The sequence below is a fragment of the Panthera onca genome, chromosome F2 (genome assembly GCF_046562875.1).
Source record: "Panthera onca isolate mPanOnc1 chromosome F2, mPanOnc1 haplotype 2, whole genome shotgun sequence".
NCBI lineage: Eukaryota > Metazoa > Chordata > Mammalia > Carnivora > Felidae > Panthera > Panthera onca.
Genome location: NC_138356.1, coordinates 14,470,180 through 14,478,233, shown reverse-complemented (window position 1 = coordinate 14,478,233; position 8,054 = coordinate 14,470,180). Strand labels below are relative to the sequence as shown.

The window sequence follows — 8,054 nt, the reverse complement described above, 5'->3', positions numbered from 1 at the left end:
ATCACGTCATTTTGCCCCAGGTATGCCTGACATCAAAGCCTCTACTGGTTCTATTGCATGAAATAGTCTCAAGTAGAGAAGAGGACCACTAGTCAATGGTCACAAAGGAAAACCATCTAAGTCAGACCAAAGAGTCATGAAAGGTTTCAGGGAAGCCCTAATGCTGGGATTCAATCTTAGAAGATCATAGATTTAGTCATTTAAATTTAAATTAGTTTGGGGCACCTGGTTGGGCATCCAACTCTTGATTTTGGCTCAGGTCATGATCCCAGGGCCATGGGATCGAGCCCCAAGTCGGGCTCCGTGCTGAGTGTGGAACCTGCTTAAGACTCTCTCTCTCGCCTTCTGCCCCTCTCCCCAACTCGCGCGCTCTCTCTCTATAGAAAAAAATTCTTTAATTTAAATTAGTTTGCTCATTGTAAGTATAAACTCTCGGTAGATAGTTCAAACAAAGAAAGCTAGAAGCAAAGAGCCAGATCTTTCCTCTTTCCTCCCTCATACCCAGCAAGTCTAGCACCATAGTTAAGAATTAGCCATTGTTATGAATGTTATGAAACAATGAAGACTATGACCTTGGAGTGGGAGGGGCCTCCGAGGCTGAGGGTCCAGTTAGGAGGCCCAGCGAAAGTAGGCAGCACAGGAAAGACAAAAGCATCAAGAGCAGACGTAGGGCACCTGGGTGGCTCAGTCAGTTAAGTGTCTGACTTTGGGTCACATCACGATCTCATGGTTCACATCATGCTCTCATGGTTCGTGAGTTTGAGCCCCACATCAGGCTCATGCTGTCAGCCCAGAACCTGCTTTGGATCCTCTGTCCCCCTCTCTCTCGGCCCCTCCCCTGCTGCTGCTCTCTCTCTCTCAAAAAGTAAATAAAACATAAAAAAAAAAAAAAAAAAAAAAAAGCAGAAGTAGATCACAAACATGGATGTGACCTAAAGAAGAGGGTGGAGAAAGCCTGAAACAAACTTTCTGCACCTCTGTCCCCTAACCACCATCCACCACGTACCACACACATGCACACGCGCGCACACACACACACACACACACACACACCCCAGCTCTAGTATAACCTACCTCCATTCTAATGAATGCTGTGAATCTTAACCCTTCCACATCTCAGGTGTCACCACATACAATCGAAGCAGGTCAGAGCACTGGGGATTATACAAGCAATCCTGGGAAGACTTTTAAAACAACAGAAGTCCCAGGAAGCCAGACAAACACAGTCCGGGACAATGGCCTGTGGAGCAGCTGACCCTGATGACCTAGATTTACACTAAGGCAGCAGACTCACTGCTAAAACTACCACTGTAAAGTCATCATTATTTTTCTTATACCAACTACCTTTATAGGAGTCCTGGGGATGGTGAGTTCATTGAAAAGGGGGCAGACAGAAAAAGAGCTTCATATTTTGCAACCCCCCAAACTGCATATACATCCTCCAATATGATAAAGGTTATCCTGCATAGTGATATTGAGATGAGAAAGACTAAGTCAAAATATTAAAGAAAAACAAACAAAAAAATTCCACCAGGGCAATAGAAAATGTAATCGAACCTCAATAGCTCCCTCTGCTGTCATTTTGGGTTAATTCCTAAAATATTTTTGTTTAATCTTTAATTTTGTAATTATTCTATTTGGAACCACATTAAGCTGGGGGGCATAAAAGCCAGTTGACAAAATCCTTACCACTTTACCTTCAATTGAAAGCATCCCTTCTGGGTCATGAATAATGACCATTTTATGATCAAACCTTTCCTTCATGGTAGAGGTGTTAGTGTCGTTTAAAGAAGTGACTACATTTCTGAAGTGAAAGGTGATATATGTGCTTCAATAACAAGGAAACACGAATCTCTAAAAGTAAGACTAATTTTTAAAAATAAAAATTTTTAAAGTTTCACTGGTGTCGGCAATTTTGGGTCACGTGGAAGCTGAAAAGATGGCTTTGAAGACGATTTACAGTTGGACGCAAAGAAGAAACACTGGCCAAATTTTAGGCAAAGTTCTTCCACATGGGGATAGCCAGGACGGCTGGAGAGAGAGGAGGGAATGAGGAGGAAAAGCTGTCACATTGAGGGCTTCAAGAGGCCACGCAGTGTGCATTTCATTCTCTAACAAATCTGGGTGAGGATATTTCTCATGTTACAAGGAAGACAACAGACAGGTGCATTTAGTTGTTTGGTCCGTCAACAACCAAGTGAAAGGTTGGGGCCCAGATTTAGAAGTGTTTGAAGTGGAAACTAGGAATTCTGGGCTTGAAGTCCTGGTTCTCTCACTCACTGGGATCTTAGAAAAGTCAGAGCCTCCCAGCCTGTTCCTTTATCTATAAACAGTGATGGAATCATCTCCCAGGTCCCCCTCCAGCAGTCAAAATGATCTCCAAGTAAGTCACACTCGATCTCCAGTGCATTATTTGACCCAGAGAAAAATCTGATTTAATGAGAATTGAAAGCAATTCTAGGAAAAAGCAAGGAAGGAAAGAAGGGAGGGAGGCAGACTTCAAAGGAGCATAAAGAGAATACTAACGGTAAGTCAGGGAGTGGCACCTGGGTGGCTCAGTTGGTTAAGCAACTGACTCTTGGTTTTGGCTCAGGTCCTGATCTCATGGTTCATGAGTTCAAGCCCCGAGTTGGGATCTGTGCTGACAGCATGGGGCCTGCTTGGGATTCTCTCTCTCTCTCTCTCTCTCTCTCTCTCAAAATAAATAAACTTAAAAAAAAATAAAGGTAAATGAGGATGTTATGAGGCAGTCAACTTGCTCCTCGATAAGGAAAATTATGTCACGTGGCTTCTTTTCAAGCAATAATCAGCAGCACCAACTTTTTCCTACTCTGTGCCTCACGTGTTCACAGGCTGACTTCTGGTTCCCAAGCAAAGAAGACCGCCATTGCAGCATTGATGGCAATGGTTGCATTCATCACAATGTAAGAACCAGCTTGGAGGAGTCAATGACTCATTCAACCAGCAGCTACTGAGCACTTTACATGGCAGGCAGTGTGTAGGGCAGGAAGGAAGACAAAGTCCCTTAACTTCGTGAATGGCACACTTTACAGAACAAAGACCATACACAAGTAATTTTAGATAAGTTTCTTGAAGAACACAGAAGGCAAGAGAGCAAAGTGACAAGAGTAACGACTTCAGATACGGCGATCAGGGACATACTTTCTGAAAGTTATTTTAGCAGAGAAGCAAGCAAATATCCAACACAGGTGGAGGACAGAAAAACTCGAAGGTAGGAATGAATCTTAAGTTTTATGGGAGGACAAGAAAGCCAGTGTGGCTGGAGCAGACTGACAAGGCAGAAAGAAAGTGGGGACCTCAGCGAGAACCCAGGCGGGTTAACAACGGGAATGAAAATACAACTGAGGAAAGCAGAGGAGAGGAATCACTGATTACTTGGCAATTTCTCCTACTCTGGTTACCACGAGCTGTGCCTGGAGCGTATTAAGTACAATTCGTGGCACTGAACAAAGAGCAGAAGAAAAAGGCAGTGAGAGGATGCTGGGGGGGGGAGCGGGTGCTAGGGCAGGGAAGGAAGGAAGACCAAGCATAAAGACAAGCATTTCCTTTCAGATACAAGTATCCTCATAAAAACTCCTTACAGATACGTAGCAAAACTAATTTTGTGGCACAAATCAAAACTAATTTTTAGTGTTAAACCATTCGTGTTCTTACTGTTATAGGCAAGGAAGTTATCGGATAAGGTGAGGAAAAAGGAAGTTAAAGAGAAAAATTCAATGATGACGAAAAGCTATGAATCAATACATCCCTTGTGATGAATATGTTGAGATGTGTACTTGACTTTATGTTCATAGATCAAGAAGGAAAAAGACTGGTGAACGTCTGTAAGAAGGTAAGGGGGTCTGGGAGTGTGATGCTGGGAAGTTGCCAAGATACAACTCCTTGAGAAGTGATTTGTCGGGCCTTGTTAAGGACACCTGTTTACACAGAGGAATATGAACACCACAGACCATCAGCAAAGTGTGTTCCAGTAGAGCAGTTCCCCAAAGGAGTCATCAATGCCAAATGTATATTCATAATCATACTAAGACTTTTCCTCCTTCGTTCTTTCGTAACAGCACAGTCCAGTTTTCCAGAGGATTACGTAGTGATACTGCAAAGATTGAACACAAAAAAGATGAAAACCCAGATGCTCTTAGATGAAACAGTAAGTTGCTTTCAAATGTTTAACTTCCAGTATGGTAAATATAGATAGAACCCACATGAACAAAAGCTCTTTGGGTTCCTCAATTATTTGTGTGTAATGGGGTACTGAGACTACTGAGTACCGCTGCCCAACCTTTAATAAACTTGCTATTATTATTATAAATTATGAAGATTGTGTATTACAGATAGGACACTTACTGATGACAGTTGTATTATTGATATATCAGGAGTGTCCATTAAGTACTGGGAAGTATAGTCAGGTATCAAAACCATTCAAAAACCCACTCTAAGGGAGTAAATAGTCTGTGTATCTATAGTGGGCCTGTGGAGTATTCCTGAATGGTGTAAAAAAAAAAAAAATCTACAATAATGAAACAACTGAGGTTTTCCTTGAAAATAGTGTAAGTTGGGGCACCTGGGTGGCTCAAGTCCTGATCTCTTGTCAGTTCAAGCCCCACATCGGGCTCTCTGCTGTCAGTGTGGAACCTGCTTTGGTGTGTGCTTTCTCTCTCTCTCAAAAATAAACATAAAAAAATGGCAATTTCTGCTAGGAAAGAAAGAAAGAAAGAAAGAAAGAAAGAAAGAAAGAAAGAAAGAAAGAAAGAAAGAAAGAAAGAGAAAAGGGAAAAAGAGAAAAATAAAGAAAAGAAAAAAGAAAATAGAGTAAGTTCATTGTGAATGGAATTCATTGTGAATGGAATAGGGTTTCCTCACCAAGCTATAAACATCAACTAAAAAAGGAGAAGCTAGGTACCTATATGTGAACAAAACTTAGTATTAATGTGTCTTTTTAAAATTTGAACCTTCGTGAGAAAGCTGTTCAAAGGGTCTTCTGGAAAATCTTTTTAATATCCAGTTGAAGGGGCGCCTGGATGGTTCAGTTAAGTGGCTGACTTCAGCTCAGGTCATGATCTCGCAGTTTCATGGGTTCGAGCCCCGCCTCGGGCTCTGTGCTGACAGCTCAGAGACTGGAGCCTGCTTCCGATTCTGCCTCCCTCTCTCTCTCTGCCCCTCCTTCAAAAACTAAACTAAAAAAAAAATTTTAATCCACTTGAAAATAAATACAGATGCAAATGAGTTTATTTCTACTATATATGTGCTATTGGAAATCATTCCATTGGTTTTTCATTTGTTTTTAATGCGTTTCAAATATTGCCTGGAAAGCAGTAAAAGATAAACAAAAACAAAATGAAAAAACAAGCGTATCTGGAAAGCCTAGGTTACGTAATTCCAAAATAACTATTTAATGGCTGACTTCCTCTTCCTTAGGCATTTTTGGTTTTGGCCTTATTAAAAGAGAGAAATGGGGGGAAAACCATCCGTTTATACAAGCTCTTAGAAATTAAACATGTGCCTTTCCAAAGGAGAAAAGATTTCCTCAAGGCAACTCCCAAGACTCGACACGGTTTCAGTGGCTGTAATTGTAGACACCAGTCATTGTTACTGGGTATATTTCTTCTCTCCCACATTTCATACGGGAAACATTCCTTACAGCTTAGATATTTGAAACACATACGTAAGTGCTAGCACATTATATTTTCTAAGTGGTATGAATACTTCTTTATTACATTTATTTGCAAAGATATCATAACAGCTTATCATTACACATGTACACATGCAACCACAAGCAGAAAATGGTTAACCTGTTTAATGTAGAGGGAAACAAGTTTTGGGACTTAAAAAAGAGTAATTTAGGTTATAATCTTAAAAACGAAGTGTTAAATAATGGAATGGATTCATAAGAAGTGATACAAACTTCAAACATTTTAATTTAAAACAGACGTATACTTTAATTCACAGATTATTTTATATACGTCCAAGACTTTCTGATTCAAGTTCCCTGATGTGTTTCTTCTATGAACCATGCCTTTACCTCTAACGCATCGCCTAAGATTTCCCACTGGAGTGAGAACTGAAAATCCACTTGCAAACTTCCACATTTTTGACTTTCCTGACAAGTTTTTACAGTTTTCTGATCTATACCTAATTAGACAACGGCACCTCTATCAGGTATTTCCAAACTGTCAATTTAGTTTTCATAGAAACAACTCTTTCAGTCACATGCTGTTTTGTTTTTTTTTTAATCAGTTTACATATTTAAATTGCATAATAAAAGAAACAGGTACAACTGGAACAGGGATGCGAGTATTATGGGTGGTCCAAGCACTGGGTGCCTTACAGAAGAATGCAAAAGTCAGTTTGTACAGCAAGCCCAAGCAGAAAGAATAAGCTTCGTATATTAGTTGGAGATAACAGTCTTACTATTAGCATGCAACAATATTGAGTTTTATTTGTAACCTTTTTACCTCAAGACATAATCTTTCTTAAAGAGTTAAAACTGCCATCTTATTTCATGGATGTCAAAATACCTCTTACTTCCAAACTGCACCATACCGTTGATGAAACACGGAAGTAACGCATCCACATTGGTGTTCGCGTTCTGACCTGTTCATGCATAATGAACAGCTTCATGCATAATGAAGCTACTACTTACTAATGATAAAGGCAATTTGTACCTTGGCCCCCACAAAATGGAGGCTGCCCCCAGTGGCCAGGCTGTCTCAAAACTAAACCTACATCAGCCTGCACTTAACCTTAAACAACCTGCAAGGAAACCTAACACACACCAATCACAAGCCTCCAAGTCACCTTCTTAGCTAGCTCACCTTACCCGAGAAAACAGGAGCTGCTAACCAGTCATGACCCGTTTCTGCGTTGCCTGTTCTAGCACTCTATAAAAACTGGCACTTGCACAAAATCCTTCAAGAGTAGAGAGTGGAGTGGAGACCCCTCGGGAGGCACTGTACTCACAATCCACGGATTATGTTCCCTTCAAGAAAGGACATCAAACTCACTGCTAAATTTAGTAGCTTGGCGCTTGATACTAATATACTTAAATGGTATCAATATCAAGGACCATTTGTAACAAAGCAAAAAATTTCTTCTTAGGATATAATTTTCATCTTTGGCTTCATTTTTCTTCTATTGTTTATAGCTGTTCTCATGCTATTGTTCTCATATTTGCTTTCCTTTTGGCCTCATCTGCCTTTGGCTCTGCCCACGGCTGAGCACTAGCCAGATAAACTAACTCTATGTTGTTACATCTTACTTATTTAGAAAAAGCGTAACTGACAAGTCACTGAAAACTGGAAACCAAGAGTTGACTTAAGGAGTATAAATGATAATTTAAGCTTTTATTCAGGAAGTGACTGCTCTCAGGATCTCAATGATAGAACGGTATGAATTGAAAAGTAATCAGCTTTCTACCACCTTTAAGCTGCTTGTAAGTAGTGAAGATTACCCCTGAGAAATCTTCAATGACAATCAGTAAATTCTAAATTCTCCCCAACAAATAAAAGAGCATAGAACTGGTAACATTTGAAGCCTCGCCACAGGCCCAGGGATTGTGCTAAACATTTTTTGAATGTTACTTCATTTAATCCTCCTGAAATAGGATCTATATTTTCTTTATTTTTAATTTTTTAATTGATGAGGAAAATCTAGGCTTGGATCTAATTTAGTGGACCCAGGATTCAAGGACAGGTCTGCAGGCCTCCAAAGTCCATGCTCTTCGCCAGAATATGATGCAGCAGCCTCAGAAGTATCTCAAGGGCACCTGGGTGGCTCAGTTGGGCTCAAGTCATGATCTCACAGTTCATGGGTTTGAGTCCCATGCTGGGTTCTGTGCTGACAGCTCAGAGCCTGGCACCTGCTTCGGATTCTGTGTCTCCCTCTTTCTCTGCTCCTCCCCCGCTTGTGCTCTTTCCCAGAAATAAATAAACGTTTTCTTAAAAAAAAAACAACAAAGTACTCAAAAGAATTCCATCAAAAAACAGATGCCAAGCTATTTAAATCACCCTCCTTTTTAAAGGAAAGAACCACTGTAA

At 40.5% G+C, this 8,054-nt stretch overlaps 1 long non-coding RNA gene across 1 annotated transcript; it reads left to right on the top strand.

Annotated features, from left to right (window-relative positions):
* Positions 1 to 3,136: 3,136 nt before the first annotated feature.
* On the top strand, positions 3,137 to 4,338 carry LOC132664125 (uncharacterized). The gene is made up of 3 exons (XR_009603463.2): positions 3,137 to 3,232; positions 3,684 to 3,853; positions 4,080 to 4,338. It is a non-coding gene; the product is annotated as an uncharacterized LOC132664125 (long non-coding RNA).
* Positions 4,339 to 8,054: the final 3,716 nt, after the last annotated feature.